This window comes from Acartia tonsa, chromosome 4 (genome assembly GCF_053477335.1).
Source record: "Acartia tonsa isolate MP-2025a chromosome 4, ASM5347733v1, whole genome shotgun sequence".
Classification (NCBI taxonomy): Eukaryota; Metazoa; Arthropoda; class Copepoda; order Calanoida; family Acartiidae; genus Acartia; species Acartia tonsa.
Window position 1 is genome coordinate 50,510,509 of NC_137263.1, and position 23,308 is coordinate 50,533,816.

The window sequence follows — 23,308 nt, forward strand, 5'->3', positions numbered from 1 at the left end:
CCATCTCAAATTTTAAGATTTTTACAAAATTTCATAATGGAGATGGCCCCCATTTTTAGTAGCAAAGCTACTCTATAATTCACTTTGTCCGTCAGTCAGTCCGTCCGTAATGCTATGGGGGAAATGGGATTTACTCAGCTCCTATAAAAGATAGAATGCTGAAATTTTTTGACAACATTCCCATTATTAAGGAGCACAATTGACTATAAAACATCATTTGCGGTCGGACCGATTTTTAGCAGGTTTTAGGCTATTTTTATATTTTTCACATTTTTCTCCATATCTTCAGTGTATGGTCCGATTTTCAAAATTTTTTCAGTTATAGATATCAAAATTAAATTTCCTGTCGTTTAAAGAAGACAACCATGACGGCCAGACTGCCTTTTCAGCAGGTTTTAGGCTGTTTTTTTTATATTTTTAACTTTTTTCTCCATATCTTCAGTGTTTATAGTCCGATTTTCAAAAATTTTTCAGTTGTAGATATCAAAATTAAATTTCCCGTCTTTAAAGGAAATAACTATGACAGCCAGACTGCCTTTTTGGCAGGTTTTAGGCTATTTATAAATATATTTAACACTTTTTTCCATATCTTCAGTGTATATGGTCCGATTTTCCAAATTTTTGAAGTTTTTAAGGATTTAAAAATTAAATTTTTTGTCGTTTTAAGAAAACAACCATGGCGGCCAGACTGCCTTTTATCAGATTTTTGGCTATTTTTATACGTTTTATATATTTCCCAAGATCTTTGTTTATTTTGATCCAATTTTCAAACTTTTATGGGATATCAGTATCAAAATAATTTTTCCCATTGTTATGAGCATCTTAAATATAATTTACTTTGACCATCCTCATCATACAAAATAAAACAAGGTTTCATATTTATTTTATCCAATAAATCTATTCTTGATTTTAGTAAAAACCTTTTAAATCTACCTGTTCGTATTCCCATCTACGATTTTTTGTGCTTCGCTACTTATGGATGTTGTCATCCTTGTTTTTGGTAAATTTCAGGTTTATATCAACACACTAGAATTGAAATTTTGTAAAAATCTTCAAAATTGAGAAGGTACAAGAGCTTTAAAAACAGGTCTTTTTGCAAATTTTAAAAACTGCAGTGCTTGTACCATCGCAATTTTTGCATTACAGAAAAAATATTTTGCATGGGTCATTATTTTGCATAAATCAACCATATTATTGCTGGGGGCAAAAACTTTAACAAAATATTTCTAAAACGGGACGGGGTAATAGGGAGGGTGTATTCTTACGCTGTAGAGGATAGCTGAAAACATACATCATACATCCTGTCATATTACACTGTGTTAAATAAATAAAATTTTGGAAATTACAACATTTTTAAAACTGCGATTTCTTGTCCACGTTTTATACGCTGAACCTCACTTTACTATGTGTATGATGTCATTCTTGTTGAACCATGCATGAAATTGAATAATCCACATTTGTTTGTTATATCACCAAAAAGAAAATAAAGCTTAACATTTGCTTTTATTGATGCATATCTGCGATTTTTTTTATGCAAGGTTTGCATATACACGGTGTAATAATGGCCAGTGAGGAAGGGGGCATTGGGCTGTTTATTAAACTAGTCCCCAAAGTTTGAAATTAACGGTTTCATATTCGTTGGCTCAACAACTTGGGACACTTCATTGAATTCTTATTGGTTGGTTCAATAAGTTGAATGTTCAAACATTTCAACCACATAATTGTAATTTACAACACAAGAAGATTTTTTTGGATCATCATTGGGGATGTACTGTACATCAATTTAACGGACATTGTCTTATCTTAAAAACGAAATTAAGTATTCTCTTTTAGGCGAGAAAGAATAGTTATTTATCGCATCGGAATAAAGACAGCTCTCCGCGGATATTAAAATAAAAATTATTAGAATAAAACCAGTTTTATTGGACCCAAAGGCGTGGGCTAACAAAACTTGTACTTATGTTATGATTCTTATTTCAATACTTTGGAAAATTATCTTTGATATGATGCTATACATAATTTTTCAGTATGGCTGAGAACCGATTTTGATCCACCGGATATTGATCGGTTTCGAAGTCATACTGAAAAATAATTTAAATGACATTTTTCAAAATTCCATAACTTACATTTTTGTAGCCTCATTATGCATAACTTGGTGACCATGGATTAATTCAAACTTTTTAAAAGTATTATATAGAAAAGCAATTCAGACTTTTCGGGCACAAAATTGGTTTGCTCTTTCAGCTGGCCAAATAAACTTTTATTTAAATGAGGTTATTATCTATCTAGGCCTAGTAGTACGACGAGGTTGCGAGAATTTACTCAGCAGGACCTGAGGACATATTTCCGAGGATGGTTGAAATTCAGTGTATCAAAAAGAGAGAATGTATGTGGGAGAGACATAATATTGGTGGGGGGCATACAAAATACACAACTAATAAATGCGGGTAAAATAGGAACAGAGAGTAAAAAAGAGGAAGAAGCCGGCACGGGAGAAATATTTCTGTTTATATGGCATTCTAATGGCATTGGGAAGGAATTGGGCATCAAATTTTTTAGGGAGGTAAGAAGGGCATGCAGTGAAGAAGAACTCGCAGTGAAATGCTTGCTTTGGTCCGCTCTGCACCAAAAATATAAAATAACTTTCAGCCAAAAATAATAATTTATGTTCACGTGAAGCTGCTTAAGCCATTTTAACATTTCAAATAAAATTGTGAAAATTTTTAATAAAAAGTTGATAAATTTAAGTGAAAATTCAATTGTATAGATCCTTACTTAGAGTTGAAGCTGTACTGTATAAATTGTGTGACTGTGTGTAGTTGTCAGGTGAGAAATTTTTATTTTACAGGATAATTCAAATTTTGTGCTAAATAAAATAGTTTGTGTAATGTATAGTATTAAGTACAGCCATTATCCTTGTTTAAGCGAATCTTTTCTGTAACTAGGGTCCGTCCGGGACAGTTAGCTATTTTCGTTAATTTAGACATGTTAGAATTGTACCACCGATTTCAAACTTTGCGTTATGATTCCTCTAACAGTTAGGTACAAATTAGGAAGCGTAGAAACTATAATCATTTCTAGAGAGACCTTACGTCCATTTAAAACATGTTTCTTTTTAACAAAACTTTTATGTGGTATAATTATCCTATTTATCTTATTTTTGGAATACTGATTCCTAGTACAAGGTACAATGTTATGAGCGAAGCATCTCTATAATTATGTCCTAAAAATGTAAGTATGTCCCTACAAATTCGTTTAATTCTATACTTTATTATTCTGTTATATTTCAGAGTTTCGCTTTTATGGATGTTGTCATCCTTGTTATACATTATCTTATTTTACAATATGAGGTAGCAAGAGTTGAATCTAATTAGTTTTCAAGAAAAAAAAGTTATAATTTTAGTTTACAATATGAACCACGCGGGTTTGTTTACAATTTAGCAACTAAGAGGGAAATTAAGTCAAACTATTCTTAATTTTGACCAAATGTATATATTATATGAAATGGTCAAAATTAATAACAGTTTGACTTAATAAGCGCAATTGACTAAATGCTATAACACACAACTTTACGAAAAATACGTGAAAAAATTATCCTTTTTTAGTTTGAATAGTTTTAAATAAGTATGTAAAAAGTTTAATTAACGATATTATCACAACTTTGTTTACAAAAATATGTTTAACCTCCGACCATGGCAAAACACATAGCGCATCCGCTCGATGTCAGGTAGGTCATGACAGGTTTGAATCTCGGCCATACACTGCGTCATAAATGATGACGTTAAAAATGATTCCTATTGCTTCTATGTCAGATGCGCGACACATATGTTAGAGTAGAAGGAATACGTGGGCCCAAAACAGACGCAACTCATTACCATGAACAGTTAGGACTTTTCAGACAAAGGTCGTGCAATCAAGGAGTTGTTTGTGTGATGGGTATTACTATTCTAACACCCCGGGTGTTTGGAAGGAAAAGTAGAGATATGGCTCCCCTTAGATATCCTGGCGCCATAGAGTGCCATAGTAAAATTACAGAAAACCTTTTTGGGAATAGTCCCTTTCGTGGCGACGCTTCTTAAGGCGCGATTCGTCGTATTTTTAAAATGGCTTTTGATAGGTTATTTTAGGTTAGGTTAGGTTATATTGGGTCGGGTGATTGCCCCACAGGGTTAGGCAATTGGGAAATATAAGGGAAACTTTTGGCATTTCCCAAAATTAAATAAAAAGCTTAAACGTCCTTGCTCGGTGGTCCATTTACAGGTAACGGTGAAATGCCCAATATGAACACCTCTTCCTCACGCTGATAATCTTTGACACTCAGAATCATTTTTGTTGTGAACTGGAATAGAATCATTTGATCCAAAATATTTGTTGAAAAACAGAATGCAGATTCCAGACTCGGGACAGAAAAACAAAATGTTTTAATTTAGAAATTTGGAACAAAACGAACATTGCAAAATCTGAGGTGGATTCTTTAAAAAAAATTAGGGTCACTGGTGAGGCAAAATTGTTATTGTTCTCTAAAATCACAAAAAAATTAAATAAAATCTTATGATTTTATTTAATTATTGTAGATTTTTATGCGATTTTGGAGGATTTTTCACCAAAAAAATTTGCCTCACCAGCGAGCAGCGACCCTAATTTCTTTAAAGAATCCACCTCTGGTCTCAACTAAAATTGTTCATCCAAATCTGAAACAAACCTGCAAATGAACCTTTTTTCAGTATGGTTTCAGCTTGTTTTAATCTTATAATTGTACATTTTTATATCCGCGGATAGCTGTTTATTATACGATGCGATAAGTAATTATTTTTCTTCAGGTTATTTGATTGAGTTATATAATTCAGGTAATCTTTAGGAGGTTTAGTGCAGGTTTAAAGCTATTTTTTCCAAAAAATGTTGTACGCCTCTAGTGTAGTGGCTAGGTTGCAAAAGCTATAAGAACCGCAAATGTTTGATACCAAACATTTTGTAATGATTTATGTTACATAGGTAATCTTGACTAGTATGAACGTAGGAAATACATTATTCGCATGTTCTTATTCCTATAAAGTATTTGCAGCAGTTCAAAACTGTGCAGATTTAATTGACAACCCCGAAATTTTGTCTCTCTCTGATTTGTAGGAAGGGAAAGGATAATGGATAATAAATTAATCCCCCTCTCAATATTCAACTTACCAATACAGAATTACTTAAAGAGTTATTAAGAATTTTTTTTTATTGTCATTGTACTATCCCAGTTTCCATGCAGTTTATGGTACGTCTCAACAAGATCCATTTATAGTTCCAATTAGGAATAAATTCAGTAAAAGTGATAAAAAGAAGAGAGATTAAAGTTTACTATTCACTGCGCCCCTAGCATCTAGAGGCTATATATTTGAAGGGATATGGAAAGGCAATAAAAAATAGCCTAAAACCATACCCAGACTTTTTATACATATATAATACAATCTATAACCATCCCGGGACCTATAAGAAGTTTCACTGCATAGGAGGACCATATCGGTCCAGCAGTTGGTAAGATCCTTCGCTACAGACAAGAAAAAGCTTACTACTTTATATAACAGGATAGTAACAATGGTTCACTTCATGTTTCATCTTTAAATGTACTTAATGCCTTTTGTGAAATGGCGAAGCGCTGGAAAGTTTCATATGCGACGTCATAAAAATACGTCAGAAAAGTAGGGATGATAGGAGAAGTGGGAAAGGATTTAGACGTATTTTTATGACGTCACACATTAAACTTTCCAGTGCTTTACTAATGTTGATTTAACTGTATAATAAAGGAACCTTATAAAGGAAGTTATAAGTTACCAAAGATTTGCTATTTTACTCATCTATTAAAGAAGAAAATATTTTTTTTTCTTTGTTAAGAATTGCGATATAAAAATATTCTAAATATAGTATCATAACTTTCCTCATATGGATTTTCTTGTCCCTGGTAATTTAGAGAAAATTTATCCTAACTCATTTTTTTCTGCAAAACTTGGACCTCCTTTTCCCAGAAGCCTCAAGTGCAACAAGAAACTTTGGCGAAAATTACTTTCAAATTGTGACCGTTTTACATTCAATCTAAATAATTGAGATTGGATTCTTAAAAATTAGGTAATCTCACCTTAAAATTAGATAAAATAAATTCTTGGGAAGGTTTAAAGAAAAGGTTAAAATTTAAGCCATATTGATTTAATTTTGCAAAGGAAATTATAAGGATTATGAATTAAATCTTGAACATGGTTTAAGATTAAGATTAAGATTTAAGAAAAAACGATTGCATATCTAAATTCTATGGATCATTTTACATCTACTACTTACTAAAAGCATCGACTAGCTATTTTTTTTTATAAAAATCACAAAAGTTATGACACGTTCTTTAAGCCATATTGGTTTAATTTTGCGAAGCAAATTATAAGGATTATGAATTAAAGCGTGAACATAGTTTAAGGTTATCTTATTCTTAACAACTTTGGGGACTTCAGTGAATATTGATTTGGTTGGTTTATTAAGTTTAGTGTTTAAACATTTCAACCATTAATTCCAATCTACAGAATGGGTTATTTTGTGTGTCATCATTGGGGCTGTACATTAATTTAACGGCCATTGTCTTATCCCTTTAGATCTCTGGAACAATGGACCATTCATACACTAGTACCCAAAGTCTAATAATAACGTTTTCTTATTCGTTGGCTTTACAATTTTGGGGACTTTTACTGAATTTTGATAGGTTGATTTAAATTAAGTTGAGTGTTCAAACGTTTCAACCATTAATTTCAATCTACAGAAGGGGTTATTTTGTGTGTCATCATTAGGGATGTACAATAATTTATCGGCCATTGTTGTACTTGAAGCTGGAGGCAAAGCTAATTGTGTAAACTCGAGCAAAGCTCCGGAATTCCAAAAGTATGTTTTGACAAGGATATATGATAAAATGCAATTATCGTATTTGCGGAATTTTCTACCATGTCATAAATTTTTGAAGTTGCTGACAAAAAAAAATTGTTTATTTCTGATTTTTGGACTAGTTTTAATCCTTATAATAAAAGTAAATGGATCTCTGTCTCCTTGTCTGTACCGAAGGATCTCGGTAACCGCTGAACTGATATGGTTCTACTTTTCAATGTAGTTCCTGATAGTTCCTGGGAAGGTTTATATCTATTAGGGGGGAGGGTACCACCACCCTCCCAAGAGAAATCGCCAAAAATATAAAAATATATGGCTGACGCCTATTTAATATTTTTGGTAAACTGCTGATCTTAACATAGCTATAGAAGAGAAAACGTTTTATGTTTCACTAGAGGCCTCAAGGGGAATAGCACCTAGTCTTTAATTATAATAACAAACCCCTTTTTGTGGTTTACATTAGGGATTCAACTTGGATAAATAATTTCTTTAATTTCTTCTTTTTATGCAATATACCCATTTTTTGCTCATTCGAGAATATCCAAATTCTGATATAGGCAAAAAAAAACATAAAAGATTAGTTTTAAATTTATATGATCGGCAAAATCAGAGTTTAAAAGTGTCAATATATCAAATATTGTTAAAATGTCTTATCGATACAATCAGTTATTTTAACTGGAAATAAATTTTCCATACGATAATGATGACATTATATATCACTCTATACGAGAAAATGCACCACTTCTTACATAGCAACCTAATTTTTAGGACAAACATGGTATAATACAATTAAATTATATTTCTAGAGCTTCTCTATATGTTCAGGTTTTATCTATCTAATCTATATTTAGTATAGAAGCTATTCTATAGGTCGTTTGAGTCAGTCTTTAGACATGCTTCCATTTTTTTCATGGACTTTCAGGCAGCCTTCATACAATAGAATTGCCAAGGGGCAAAGGGGAAGAAATAATTACATATACATGATTCAGTAGTATACGAGATCTTACTAGGCTCACATAAATAAAACGTCACTTTTTGACAAATTTTTTTTATGTGATATAATTAACCTATTCATATAAATTTTTTAAATAATGATTCCTATTACAACAAGGTACTATTTTATAAGCGAAGTATATCTACAAACAAGACCTAAAAATGTAAGTATGTCCTTAAAAAGTATCCTCTATTTAAGCATTTTTAAAACAAATTTACTTACAACTTTGCTTCATTTTTACACATTTATATTCTGCTTCTTTAGTTCTGACACTCTACAAGTGTTAAAGTTCGTTTGTCCTACCATTTCAGAGCTACGCCTTTAAGGATGTTGATATCCTTGTTATTATATGACGACAATATCAATCAGACATTTTGTATTTTATCCATGACCACAGGTTCTTGTGAAATCCACACACACATATTTCTGGCAAAAACAATTTTCTCGTTAGTTTCTTATCACAAAAAAAGGGGCGTACTCAGGAATTTATTCAGGTTGAGTGGACAAGTATAAAAAAAAAACATTTTCCCATTAAAGAAAGAATTGAAAAAGCAAAGAATTAAAATACATTTTTAGATGAATTACTATTTTGGCGTGCCTTGACATATGACGAAAAAATAAGAAAAATATTGTAACTGAATTTATTGCAAAAGTGCTTAGATACAGGATTCTGTTTAAGGACATACGTACATTTTTAGAACTTGCTTATTGAGATGCTTCTTATATAACATTGTACTTTGTTGTGATAAGAATCAGAATTCTAAAACTTCATAACTTCCTGAAAAGAAGAACTTACTTGGTCTAGAATTAACTATGTATTTTTTCTTTTACATAAAGATGAAGCAACTTACAGTGCCTATAAAATAATGACGTCATACAATACAAATGACTAATGATAGGCCAGTTTACAACATCTTAATTGACCATTAGTAAAATTTATACTGGCCTGTCATTGGTTATTTGTATTGTATGACATCATTTTTTGTTAAACAATATAAACTGCTTCCTCTTACATACGGATATTCCTAAATCCTAATGTAATGTAACTATTTGACAAGAAGAAATATATGTCTGGTTGTCTCTAGGCCCCTCCCTCACAATTATTTCTGATTGCAATAATATACTTTTCTTTTTTCACACCGTCCTTCAAGGCAATCAAGAATTTTTTGCAATACTGATGAAAAATAGAATTTAGGTTATGATATTTAAGTATATCTTTCTGAAGCCAAAGTAGAAAATCCAGAGAGAAAGAGGGGACATTGGGCTGTTTGTTACATTAGCCCCCAAAGTCTTATAATAGCGTTTTCTTATTCTTTTGCTTAACAACTTTGGGGACTTTTATTATATTTTGATTAATTGATTCATTATGCTTAGTATACAATTGTTTCAACCACTAACTGTAATCTACAGAAGGAGTAATTTTGTGTATAAAAAATTTTTCGGCCATTGTCTTATCCCTTTAGATCCCTGACTATACTATTTAAGTAATTTTTCTGAAGCCAAAGTAGGAAAAGTTGTAATTTTAATGATTTATTTAAATCTACAAAGCAAAACGTACAAAATATTATCTGCAACTTTGAAAATACCAATTATGGGCAATAATATATATAAGTTGGAAAGAATTTTAATGTTAGAGGGAGATTTGAAATCTGCATCAAATTTGAAGGATTTCTTATAAAATTAGTTTTTTGTATAATTCTTTATCTAAAAGTGGAAATACAATTTAATTAATTAATTTTGACATCTGTGATTGGTTGATTGAAAATTATCTTCGCTCTAATTAGAGAAGCTTAAGTGTCGCACATCATTCAACCAATTAGAGTGCAGGTAGTTTCCAATCCACCTATACTATTGGTCAAAATTTATTAACTTAAATTGTATTTCCGCTTTTAGATAAATAATTATACAAAAAACAAATTTTATAAAAAATCCAAAAAAATTTGATGCAGATTTCAAATCTCCCTCTAACATTAAAATTCCTTCCAACTTAAATATCCTAATGGGCAATGAGAATAATTTCTTCAGAGTAGAAAATGCGGCTATGCGATAAATATTCATTAAATCCCAAGTCTACTACTAGATTCATTGCACCAGTTTTACCAGAAAATATAAATTCCACATCCATTTTCTTCTCATGTACGAATAAATATCCTACTGTTTTTCTTTCAAAATTTCAGGGATAATACAATAGCTGATAAATTGATGTAGATCCTCAATGATGATACACAAAATTACCCCTTTTGTATATTACAATTAGGGGTTGAAACGTTTGGACACTCAACTTAATAAACCAACCAATAAAAATTCAATAATAGTTCCCAAAGTTTATAAGCTAACTAATAAGAAAATGTATGATAAAACTTTGGGGACTAGTGTAATAAATAGCACAATGTCCCCTCCCTCCCTTCAAATTTTGCACAATGTTTCTTTTCGCAGATTTATCCCAGCAGTGTGGTAATTATTTCCATACTTTAGTAACAATAATTATATTCATTTTTAAAGCAAAGCTGTTCTATAATTAGGGTCTTCTCTTTTCGTTAATTTAGACATGTTAGAATTGCCCTATCGATTTCAAACATTGCATGATGATTCCAATCACGATTAGGAACGATTTAGAAAGCGTAGCAACTCTATTATCGTTAACAAAAAGTCCGTAGTCTATTTAAAACATTTTGCCTTTTAACAAAATTTTTTTGTGTGATTTAATAATTATCCTTATTATCTATTTTTGGAATACAGTTACAATGTTATAAACGAAGTATCTCTATAATCAAGTCCTATAAATGTAAGTATATCCTTAAACAGAATCCTGTATTTAAGAATTTGTGCAACAAATTTACTTACAATTTTTTTGTCCTATGCATTAATAATTTACTTATTCAGTTCCGACACTCTACAAGTTTTAATGTTTGTTTGTTCCTCCATTTCAGAGCTTCGCTTTTATGGATGTTGTAATCCTTCTTGTTAAACATTTACAAACAATACTTTTTATACATTTTTTATCAATTTAAATTGTCCCAGCAATTTTTTTTGAATAAAGATTTTTTCTATCTGTAAGATTAGACGATATCCAAGCTTATATAAATAAAATATTTCCATATATAATATATGGATAGTAATACAGGGAGTTAAATGGATAAATTGATGTACATCCGCAATGATGATACACAAAATTACCCCCTCTGTAGATTACAATTAGTGGTTGAAACGTTTAGATACTCAACTTGATGAACCAACCAATCAATATTCAAGAAAAATCCCCAAAGTTGATAAGCTAACGAATACAAAATTAATATAAAACTTTGGGGACAAATATACTAAACAGCCCAATGTCCCCTCCTTTCCTGGAAGTAATATTAGATTATATTACATAGCTGTGAGCAAAGCTTTGCAATAACACTCCATCTAAATGAGATTATGTGTTGTAAAAATACCTAGCTGGGCCATAACATAATATTTTTTCTTACACCAGTATTCTATAATTACAATGGAATTAAGTTAATTTTGCGTCTAACTATACATATAGTTATTCCTTTCCAGCATGGCTTCAAAAATGATTAATATCCTGTAGATTAAAACCGGTTCCAAGACTGCTGAAAAAGCATATATAGCATCGTATTGCAGAGTATTTTCTTTGAAAATTAAAATAAAAATCATAAAATATATACCAGTTTTGTTAGTCTTGACCTTCAACCCCTCGGGGATAAAAAAAAACTATTTTAATCACACAATATTTCATTTTAATAAGTTGTTCTATTCACTGAGAAAGGTCAAAAAGTGTCTTTATTGACAGAAAAAGTTGTCAGTTCAAACAAGCTAATGATCTCTGCTCCATTTTCGAACAAGATAATTTTTAATTTTAGAATTTGTTTGGTCTGACAGTTTTTTTAAATCACTAAAGATACCTTTTGACCTTTCTCTTTCGAATTAGAACAAAGGGAAGTAGCTTTCGCAATTTTCCGAAAAATTGTGAGCAAGCTTCCAGTCAAATGCGCTTATTAGGTCTAACTGTTCTTAAAGTTGATCAAACACATAGTTTAATGAAACGCAAATTTAAAAACAGTTTGACATAACAAGCGCATTTGACTGGAATTTTAATTTTGCAAAAGCTACTATTCCCTTTTCTACAATATTGAAGTAGATTAGATAGAAACAGCTATGTTGGAGAAGGGTATGTCTAGATAATTATATTTCTCGTATTCATTCGAAACCGATTAATATCTGGTGAATTATAACCGGTGCTCATCCATACTGAAAAATTATGTCTAGCAACGTATTATATCCAGTTTAAGAATATAAATATGAATAATCATAAGATTAAAACCAGTTTTTTTTAGCCCTTGCCTTTGGCATCTCGGGGCTAAAAAACTGGTTTAATCTTATAATGATTATACGCGGAAAGCTGTTTATAATACGATGCGAGAAATAATTATTCTACGTTGCTAAATATAAATTAAACTGCGGAATATATACTACATATACAAATGTATTTCTTTATTCAAATTTATTTGTGTAAAATCTGTAAAAATGTTGTGTCTCGCGAGTCTCTTCACATCTCATATTTATACTTTTACTAAAACTCCAGGGAATTTCAGCCGTTCTAGAAACCTAAATCTTTAAATGTAATATATTTTTTATCTTATCTCATTTTTAGAAGATAGAATTGTGGTAAAAAAAAATATATATAGGTAGCAAATATTTAAAAAAAAGTTTTCCATAATACAAAGAAGAACGATGTCTGTCTGTCTGTCTGACTGAAGCCTAAGGTATCAGTAACCACTGAACCGATTGGGCTCTACTCTTTAGGAAATATACCTACTGGTCCTGTGATGGTTTTAAGCTATTATATTGGGGGGTGGGAAAAATACTCCCCACAAAGTACCTATCAAGCTCTAAAAACAACACCTTTATTTTTAAGAATAAAGTGAAAATTAATCAAAAAATGAATTAGAATTTGCAAAAAAAATCAGGTGGCTGTCCGTCCACATTGGAAGGGAATATGTTGATAAAATTAAAATTCTCGCTCCATAAACAAAATTGGATTTGTATCTGAGGTATACATACAAGTATATATAAATGTAGTGATCATATCAGGAATCTGAAGGGATAAGACCAATAAATTGATGTACATTCCCAATGATGATGCAAAAAATTACCCCTTCTGTATATTAAAATTAGTAAACGTTTGAACACTGAATTTAATGAACTAACTAATCAAAATTCAATAAAATTTCCCAAGTTGTTAAGCCAACAAATAAGAAAAAGATATCATAAAACTTTGGGGACTAGTGTAATAAACAGCCCAATGTCCCCTCTCTCCTTGACAAGATATACATAGTCATCATATTCTGAATATAATCCATGATTACAGGGATAGCACAATGGACGTTAAATTAATCTTCTTCCATATTATTAAGTTTTAAACTCTACATTAGGCCACTGATACATGAAAAGAAAATAAGGGATGGGTAATGCTCATTTAAGTGTGGCTTCAACACCAATTTTTTTCTGATAGATTAGAATGGGTTCTATGCCATACTGAAAAATCATGTATTTTACGCAATTTTCTACGAATAATATGTGAAAACAAATCACAACATTAATACCAACTTTGTTAGTTGAGGGACCGTACAAAACTGGAATTAATCTCATAATTTTTTATTTTACTATCCGCTGAAAGCTGCCTATAATACGATCTGATAACAACTATCACAGTCAGAATTCTCCTACTAAAACTACTAATTATATTGAAATTGATAGGTGATAGTTATTTATCGCACCGTATTAGAGACAGCTTTCCGCGGATATTAAAGCGAAAATCCTCCTCCTCCCTGATAAAAACAGAATAATTTACACATCCAGGTTGAAGTGGTCTGCCTCAGGGAGGGAGGGAACATTGGACTGCTAATTACACTAGTCCCCAAAGTATTTTCTTATTCTTTGGCTTTACAACCTTGGGGACTTTTATTGAAGTTTGTGTCCAAACCTTTCACTTACTATTTGTATTCTACAGAAGGGTAATGTTGTGTATTATCATTGGGGATGCACATCAATTTATTGGCCATTGTCTTATCCCTTTATATTATATCCCTGGGTCTGGATAGCTCTGGACTGCTGGTTTCTACAGACTCCACTCAATGGACACACAATTATATGTATACCTATCATCATCATCTTACAGTAAATTAATAATTTTCATTCTAATAATTATTCTGTTATCATACTACAGTAAATAATAAAACACATGGTAATTGACAGAAAGGAATATTGAGATCTATAGTACAGTTCACGGTAAAATATAGTTTTAATCTATCCTTATAATAAAAGTAAAAGTCTGTCAGATTGTTTGTTTGTATGCAACAATGGATCACGTTAACCGTTAAACCGACATGGTTGCCTTTACAGGATAGCTTATCAGAGGTCCCGGGAGGGTACTAACACCCTCCCAAGAGAAATCGCACCTAGAAACCCGCCCCCACCAAAAAAAAGATAAAAAAATATTTTTTAAACTAAAATCAAAAAGGCCCCTACCTTGAATTATTTTAACAATTAAAAATAATGGCCAACAAGTGACAATATTGGCGGTATACCTATAAAATAAGTGTTACAGGGCTGTGTTATTCTTATTTACTTAAACTGCTTAGTTTTATCTAGATATTATAAAATGAATCACATAAAGAATGAAATCATTGTTTTAGATCAGAATTTTTTTGCAAGTTTTTGTTTGATTAGATATATGTAGTATATATATAAAGTAGACCTGTACATTTTGAAAAAAATAGCATTGAAGTTGGCTCAAAAGAGATTTTTTACTCTGTGTATTTGAATTATAGAATCCTCAGCGAAGGCGTCAGTACAGTGGCTTCTTAGCAAAAGCCACCAAATTTCAAATTAGCCACCCTAAGTTTTGCTAGTCTCAGCTACTTCAGCCTCACTCACCACAACCAGCAACACTTAGCGGCTTTTAAAGCGGCGGACTAAGCCACCCAGTAAGCCTCAGCCTCAGCATTGAAATAATAAATTAGTCACCCTAAGCCTTACTATAAAGCCAGGGATAAGACAATGGCCAATAAATTGATTTAAATCCCTAATGATGATACACAAAATAGGCTGCAGATGCTTAAAAATACTTTTCGAGGGTCATGCTGTATAATACAACCTAAAACCATCCCGGGACCTATAAGAAGTTTCACTGCATAGGTGGACCATATCGGTCCAGCAGTTGGCAAGATCCTTCGCTACAGACACGAAAAAGCTTACTACTTTATATATCAGGAGGATAGAAATTAACACTTAGAATAGAAAATTTTAAATGGTTCATGTTTCATCTTTGAATGTACTTAATGCCTTTCGTGAAATGTGAGCAGATGGCGAAGCGCTGGATAGTGTCATATGTGACGTCATAAAAATACGTCTAAAAGTAGGGATGATAGGAAAAGTTTGAAAGGATTTATATATATTTTTATGACGTCACACATTACACTTTCCAGTGCCTTACTATTGTTGATTTAACTGTATATAAAGAAACCTTATAAAGGAAGTTATAAGTTACCAAAGATTTGCTATTTTACTCATCTAGTAAAGAAGAAAATATTTTTTTTTCTCTGTTGAAAATTGCGATATAGAAATATCCTTATACTAAAGTAACAGGATGTCTGTGTGTCTGTGTGTCTGTACCGAAGGATCTCGCTAACCGCTGAACCGATCGGGTTCTCCTTAACAGGGTAGCTTCTCATAGGTCCCGGGAAGGTTTATAACTATTTTTGGGGAGGTGGGACACCCCCAACCCCTCCCAAAAAATGAAAAATCCCCCCCCACAAAACAATTTTTAAAAATTTTTTTAACTAAAATTAAAAATGAGGGGGAGGGGGCAGCCCCCCCCCCCCCAAAAAAAAAAAATTTGACTCTCTCCTCCTCAAGTGCCCCTAGAGGCCTCTAGGGGCGTAGCCGCTAGTTCTAAATATAGTATCATAACTTTCCTCATATGGATTTTCTTGTCCCTGGTAATTTAGAGAAAATTTATCCTAACTCATTTTTTTCTGCAAAACTTGGACCTCCTTTTCCCAGAAGCCTCAAGTGCAACAAGAAACTTTGGCGAAAATTACTTTCAAATTGTGACCGTTTTACATTCAATCTAAATAATTGAGATTGGATTCTTAAAAATTAGGTAATCTCACCTTAAAATTAGATAAAATAAATTCTTGGGAAGGTTTAAAGAAAATGTTAAAAGAACGTATCCTAAATTTTGTGATTTTGTTTTAATCCGTTCGTGACGAGCTCCCAAAGTTCAAAGTTTTGATTCACCGGGCTTTAACAAAATAGATTTTTTGAATGATTGCTCAACAGAAGTCAAAAAGTAAGGTTTCAAATTAAATATATTATTTTTATTCATAATGACAATTTTCTTTTTTTTGTTGCGTTTTAGTACCTTAATACCAACTTAATTTAAAAAAGAAAAATTTGATTACTTCAAAAATTAGAGGTCTACAAAAAAACCGATTGCATATCTAAATTCCAAGGATCATTTTACATCTACTACTTACTAAAAGCATCGAATAGCAATTTTTTTTATAAAAATCACAAAAGTTATGACACGTTCTTTAAGCCATATTGGTTTAATTTTGCAAAGCAAATTATAAGGATTATGAATTAAAGCGTGAACATAGTTTAGGTTATCTTATTCTTAACAACTTTGGGGACTTCAGTGAATTTTGATTTGGTTGGTTTATTAAGTTGAGTGTTCAAACGTTTCAACCATTAATTTAAATCTACAGAATGGGTAATTTTGTGTGTCATCATTAGGGATGTACATTAATTTAACGGCCATTGTCTTATCCCTTTAGATCTCTGGAACAATGGACCATTCATACACTAGTACCCAAAGTCTAATAATAACGTTTTCTTATTCGTTTGCTTAACAATTTTGGTGATTTTTACTCAATTTTGATAGGTTGATTTAAATTAAGTTGAGTGTTCAAACGTTTCAACCATTAATTTTAATCTACAGAAGGGGTAATTTTGTGTGTCATCATTAGGAATGTACATTAATTTATCGGCTATTGTCTTATCCCTTTAGATCCCTGGGAATAATGCTTGTATAGGTTGTACTTGAAGCTAGAGGCAAAGCTAATTGTGAAAACTCCAGCAAAGCTCCGGAATTCCAAAAGTATGTTTTGACAAGGATATATGATAAAATGCAATTATTGTATTTGCGGAATTTTCCACCATGTCATAAATTTTTTAAGTTGCTGACAAAAAAACTGTTTATTTCTGATTATTGGACTAGTTTTAATCCTTATAATAAAAGTAAATAGATCTCTGTCTCCCTGTCTGTACCAAAGGATCTCGGTAACAGCTGAACTGATATGGTTCTACTTTTCAATGTAGTTCCTGATAGTTCCTGGGAAGGTTTATATCTATTAGGGGGGAGGGTACCACCACCCTCCCAAGAGAAATCGCCAAAAATATAAAAATATATGGCTGACGCTTATTTAATATTTTTGGTAAACTGCTGATCTTAACATAGATATAGAAGAGAAAACGTTTTATGTTTTACTAGAGGCCTCAAGGGGAGTAGCACCTAGTCTTTAATTATAATAACAAACCTCTTTTGTGGTTTAGTTTAGGGATTCAACTTAGATAAATAATATCTTTAATTTCTTCTTTTTATGCAATATACCCATTTCCGCTCATTCGAGAATATCCAAATTCTGATATAGGTAAAAAAACATAAAAGATTAGTTTTAAATTTATATCATCGGCAAAATCAGAGTTGAAAAGTGTCAATATATCAAATATTATTAAAATGTCTTATCGATACAATCAGCTATTTTAACTGGAAATAAATTTTCCATACGATAATGATGACATTATATCACTCTATACGAGAAAATGCACTACTTCTTACATAGCAACCTAATTTTTAGGACAAACATGGCATAATACAATTTAATTATATTTCTAGAGCTTCTCTATATGTTCAGGTTTTATCTATCTAATCTATATTTAGTATAGAAGCTAGTCTATAGGTCGTGTAAGTCAGTCTTTAGACATGCTTCCAATTTTCCAAGGGACTCTGCTCAGCCCTCTTAAAATAGAATTGCCAAAGAGCGAAAGGGAAGAAATAATTACATATACACGAATTATGGCTTAATCGATTCAGTAGTTTACGAGATCTTACTAGATACAGATAAATAAAACGTCACTTTTTGACAATTTTTTTTATGTGATATAATTAACCTATTCATCTAATTTTTTAAAATGTTAATTCCTATTACAACAAGGTACTAGTACGAAGTATATCTATAAACAAGACCTAAAAATGTAAGTATGTCCTAAAAAAATTACTTACAACTTTGCTTAATTTTTACACATTTATATTCTGCTTATTTAGTTCTGACACTCTACAGTGTTAAAGTTTGTTTGTCCTATCATTTCAGAGCTACGCCTTTAAGAATGTTGTCATCCATGTTATTATATGACGACAATATCAATGAGACATTTTGTATTTTATCCATTACCACAAGTTCTTGTGAAATCCACACACACATATTTCTGGCAAAAACAATTTTCTCGTTAGTTTCTTATCACAAAAAAAGGGGCGTACTCAGAAATTTATTCAGGTTGAGTGGACAAGTTTAAAAAAAAACATTTTCCCATTAAAGAAAGAATTGAAAATGCAAAGAATTAAAATACATTTTTAGATGAATTACTATTTTGGCGTGCCTTGACATATGACGAAAAAATAAGAAAAATATTGTAACTGAATTTATTGCAAAAGTGCTTAAATACAGGATTCTGTTTAAGATCATACTTACATTTTTAGAACTTGCTTATTGAGATTCTTCTTATATGACATTGTACTTTGTTGTGATAAAAATCAGAATTCTAAAACTTCATAACTTCCTGAAAAGAAGAACTCCTCTTGGTCTAGACTTAACTATGTATTTTTTCTTTTACAAAAAGATGAAGCAACTTACAGTGCCTATAAAATAATGACGTCATACAATACAAATGACCAATGATAGACCAGTATACATTTTAATGGGACAATGGTAAAATTTATACTGGCCTGTCATTGGTCATTTGTATTGTATGAAATCATTTTTTGTTAGACACTATAAGCTGCTGCCTTTTACATAAGGATATTCCTAATGTAATATAACTATTTGACAAGAAGAAATATATATGTCTGGTTGTCTCTAGGCCCCTCCCTCACAATTATTTCTGATAATAATATACTTTTATTTTTTCACGCCGTCCTTCAAGGCAATCAAGATTTTTTGCAATTCTGATGAAAAATAGAAATTAGGTTGTGATATTTAAGTATATCTTTCTGAAGCCAAAGTAGAAAAATCAGAGAGAGAAAAGGGACATTGGGCTGTTTATTACACTGGTCGCTAAAGCTATAAAGTAACGTTTTCTTTTTCGTTGGCTCAATAACTTTGGGGACTTTTACTAAATTTTGATTGGTTAGTTTAATAAGTTGAGTGTTCAAACGTATCAACCACTCATTCTAATCTACATGGGTATTTTTGTGTATCATCATTGGGGAAGTACATCAATTTATCGGCCATTGTCTTATCCCTTTAGATCCCTGACTAATAAGGCTATACTATTTATGTAATCTTTCTGAAGCCAAAGTAGGAACAGGTGTAATTTTATTGATTTATTTAAATCGACAAAGCAAAACGTACAAAATTATTATCTGCAACTTTGAAAATACTTATGATGGGCAATGAGAATAATTTCTTTAGAGTAGAAAATGCGGCTATGCGATAAATATTCATTAAATCCCAAGTCTACTACTAGATTCATTGCACCAGTTTTACCAGAAAATATAAATTCTATATCCATTCTCTTCTCATGTACGAATAAATATCCTACTGTTTTTCTTTCAAAATTTCAGGGATAATACAATAGCTGATAAATTGATGTAGATCCTCAATGATGATACACAAAATTACCCCTTCTGTATATTACAATTAAGGGTTGAAACGTTTGGACACTCAACTTAATAAACCAACCAAGTTTATAAGCTAACTAATAAGAAAATGTATGATAAAACTTTGGGGGCTAGTGTAATAAATAGCACAATGTCCCCTCCCTCCCTGCAAATTTTGCACAATGTTTCTTTTCGCAGATTTACCCAGCAGTGTGGTAATTATTTCCATACTTTAGTAACAACAATATTAATCATGTTCATTTTTAAAGCAAAGCTGTTCTATAATTAGAGTCTGCTCTTTTCGTCAATTTAGATATGTTAGAATTGTCCTATAGATTTCAAACATTGCATGATGATTCCAATCACGATTAGGAACGATTTAGGAAGCGTAGCAACTCTATTATTTAAAACATTTTGCCTTTTAACAAAAATTTTTTGTGTGATATAGTTATTATCATTTTTATCTATTTTTGGAATACAGTTACAATGCAATGTCATAAGTATCTCTATAATCAAGTCCTATAAATGTAAGTATATCCTTAAACAGTATCCTGTATTTAAGAAGTTTGCAACAAATTTACTTACAATTTTGTTTAGTCTTATGCATTAATAATTTACTTATTCAGTTCCGACACTCTACAAGTTTTAATGTTCATTTGTCCCTCCATTTCAGAGCTTCGCTTTTATGGATGTTGTCATTCTTGTTGTTAAACATTTGCAAACAATACTTTTTATACATTTTTTATCAATTTGAATTGTCACAGCAATTTTTTTTTAATAAAGATTTTTTCTATCTGTAAGATTAGACGATATCCACGCTTATATAAATATAATATTTCCATATATATGGTTAGTAATACAGGAATCTAAAGGGATAAGACAATGACTAAATTGATGTACATCTGCAATGATGATACACAAAATAACCCCTTCTGTAGATTACAATTAGTGGTTGAAACGTTTGGAAACTCAACTTTATGAACCAACCAATCAAAATTTTAAGAAGTCAACAAAGTTGATAAGCTAACAAATACAAAATTAATATAAAACTTTGGGGACAAATATACTAAACAGCCCAATGTCCCCTCCTTTCCTGGAAGTAATATTAGATTATATTACATAGCTGTGAGCAAAGCTTTGCAATAACACTCCATCTAAATGAGATTAAGTGAAGGTTGTAAAAATACCTGGCGGACATAACATAATATTTTTTCTTACACCACTGGGCACTATTCTACAATTACAATGGAATTAAGTTAATTTTTTTCACAATATTCCGTAAAATTGTGAGCAAGCTTCCAGTCAAATGCGCTTATTTGGTCTAACTGTTCTTAAAGTTGATCAAACACATAGTATAATGAAACGCAAATTTAAAAACAGTTTGACATAATAAGCGCATTTGACTGGGGTATTCCAGTCCAGTTTTTTTTGTTTAGGAATAAATGATGGACCGATAGGTCATCATTTATTCACGAGGGTAAGAAATATTCATTCCTAAACAAAAAACTGGACAGGAATATCATTCTCATTTAAACAAAAACTCATTTTTATGCTAGTAAAATGTGGTTTAATTTTGGTTTTTAAATTTCATTTATTTCCCTGGTATAATTTTTTTTCTTTTAGTAATTAATAAAAATTCTAAAATCTTCCAAAAAAAAATTTAAAATCTTCTAAAAATGACTACCTCCGGGAAATAAATGACTACCTCCGGGAAATAAATGAATATTTACATCCACTATTTAAGGGGTTGTTTATATGGGAATGGAATTTTACACACAACTTTACGTAATTTTGCAAAAGCTACTATTCCCTTTTCTACAATTTTGAAGTAGATTAGATAGAAACAGCTATGTTGGAGAAGGGTATGTCTAGATAATTATATGTATCGTATTCATTCGAAACCGATTAATATCCGGTGGATTATAACCGGTGCTCATCCATACTGAAAAATTATGTCTAACATCGTATTATATCCAGTTTAAGAATATAAAAATGAATAATCATAAGATTAAAACATTTTTTCAGCCCGTGCCTTTGGCATCTCAGGGCTAAAAAACTGGTTTAATCTTATAATGATTTTACGCGGAAAGCTGTTTATAATAAGATGCGAGAAATAACTATTCTACGTTGGTAAATATGAATAAAACTGCAGAATATAAACATTATACATACACAAATGTATTTCTTTATTCGAATTTATTTGTGTAAAATCTGTAAAAATGTTGTGTCTCGCGAGTCTCTTCACATCTCATATTTATACTTTTACTAAAACTCCAGGCACTTTCAGCCGTTTTTGAAACCTTAATCTTTAAATGTAATATATTATGTTTAGACTTTAAACTCACATTATTTAGAAGATGAAATTGGGGGAAATAAAAATTTTTATAGGTAGCAAATCTTTTGAAAAATAGTTATCTATAATAAAAAGTAGAACGATATCTGTCTATCTTTATGTCTGTCTGTCTGTACCTTAAGATCTCAGTAACCACTGTTCCGATTGGGCTCTCTACTCTTCAGGAAATATACCTACTGGTCCTGTGATGGTTTTAAGAAAAAAAAGAAAAATTCATCCCCGCCAGAATTTTTTTTCTTTTTAAATCTAAAATACAAAAAATTGGGTTGATCAAACACAGTTCATCACCTTTTGGGGCAAAGCCCCTAGAGGCTAGCGTGAAGCCGCTAGTATTACATAAAGAAGAACAGATTCATATATCCCTTAAAGTGCCTATCAAGCTCTAAAAACAACACCTTTATTTTTTAGAATAAAGTTAAAATTAAGAGGGGTTACTTTAAAATATTTAATCCTGCGGGTTTTCTGCGGAGTAAAAAGTTCTAATTAAGGGGGAGAGTGGGAGGTTCTTGCTCGAATTGGAGCATTGAGGGAAACTACCAAAAATAAATTAATTATAATTTGGAGAAAAAAAAACAGGTGGCTGTCCGTCCACCTTGGAAGGGAATATGTTGATAAAATTAAAATTCTCGCTCCATAAACAAAATTGGATTTGTATCTGAGGTATACATACATACCATGATTATACATATATAGTGATCATATCAGGAATCTAAAGGGATAAGACCAATAAATTGATGTACATTACCAATGATAATACACAAAATAACCCCTTCTGTATATCAAAATTAGTATTTGACACGTTTGAACACTCAATTTATTGAACTAACCAATCAAAATTCAATAAAAGTCCCCAAGTTGTTAAGCCAACAAATAAGAAAAAGATAAAATTTTGGGGACTAGTGTAATAAACATCCCAATGTCCCCTCTCTCCCTGACAGGATATACATAGTGATCATATTCTGAATATAGTCCATGATTACAGGGATAGCACAATGGACGTTAAATTAATCTTCTTCCATATTAAACTCTATATTAGACTACTGATGCATGATAATAAAATAAGGTATAGATAATATCCATTCAAGTATGACTTCGCAAGGACGTCCAAGCTTCTTGGGTT

The 23,308-nt window shown here is 31.3% G+C and overlaps 1 protein-coding gene across 2 annotated transcripts in view; it reads left to right on the plus strand.

Moving 5' to 3' along the window:
• The first annotated feature begins 2,585 nt into the window (after window positions 1-2,585).
• The window catches only part of Lar (tyrosine-protein phosphatase Lar), a 248,844-nt gene continuing 228,121 nt past the window's right edge, over window positions 2,586-23,308 (plus strand). For both annotated transcript variants that reach the window (XM_080158791.1, XM_080158793.1), the window contains exon 1: window positions 2,586-2,826. The gene's annotated coding sequence lies outside the window, so the exon portion shown is untranslated. The remainder of the gene's footprint in view (window positions 2,827-23,308) is intronic.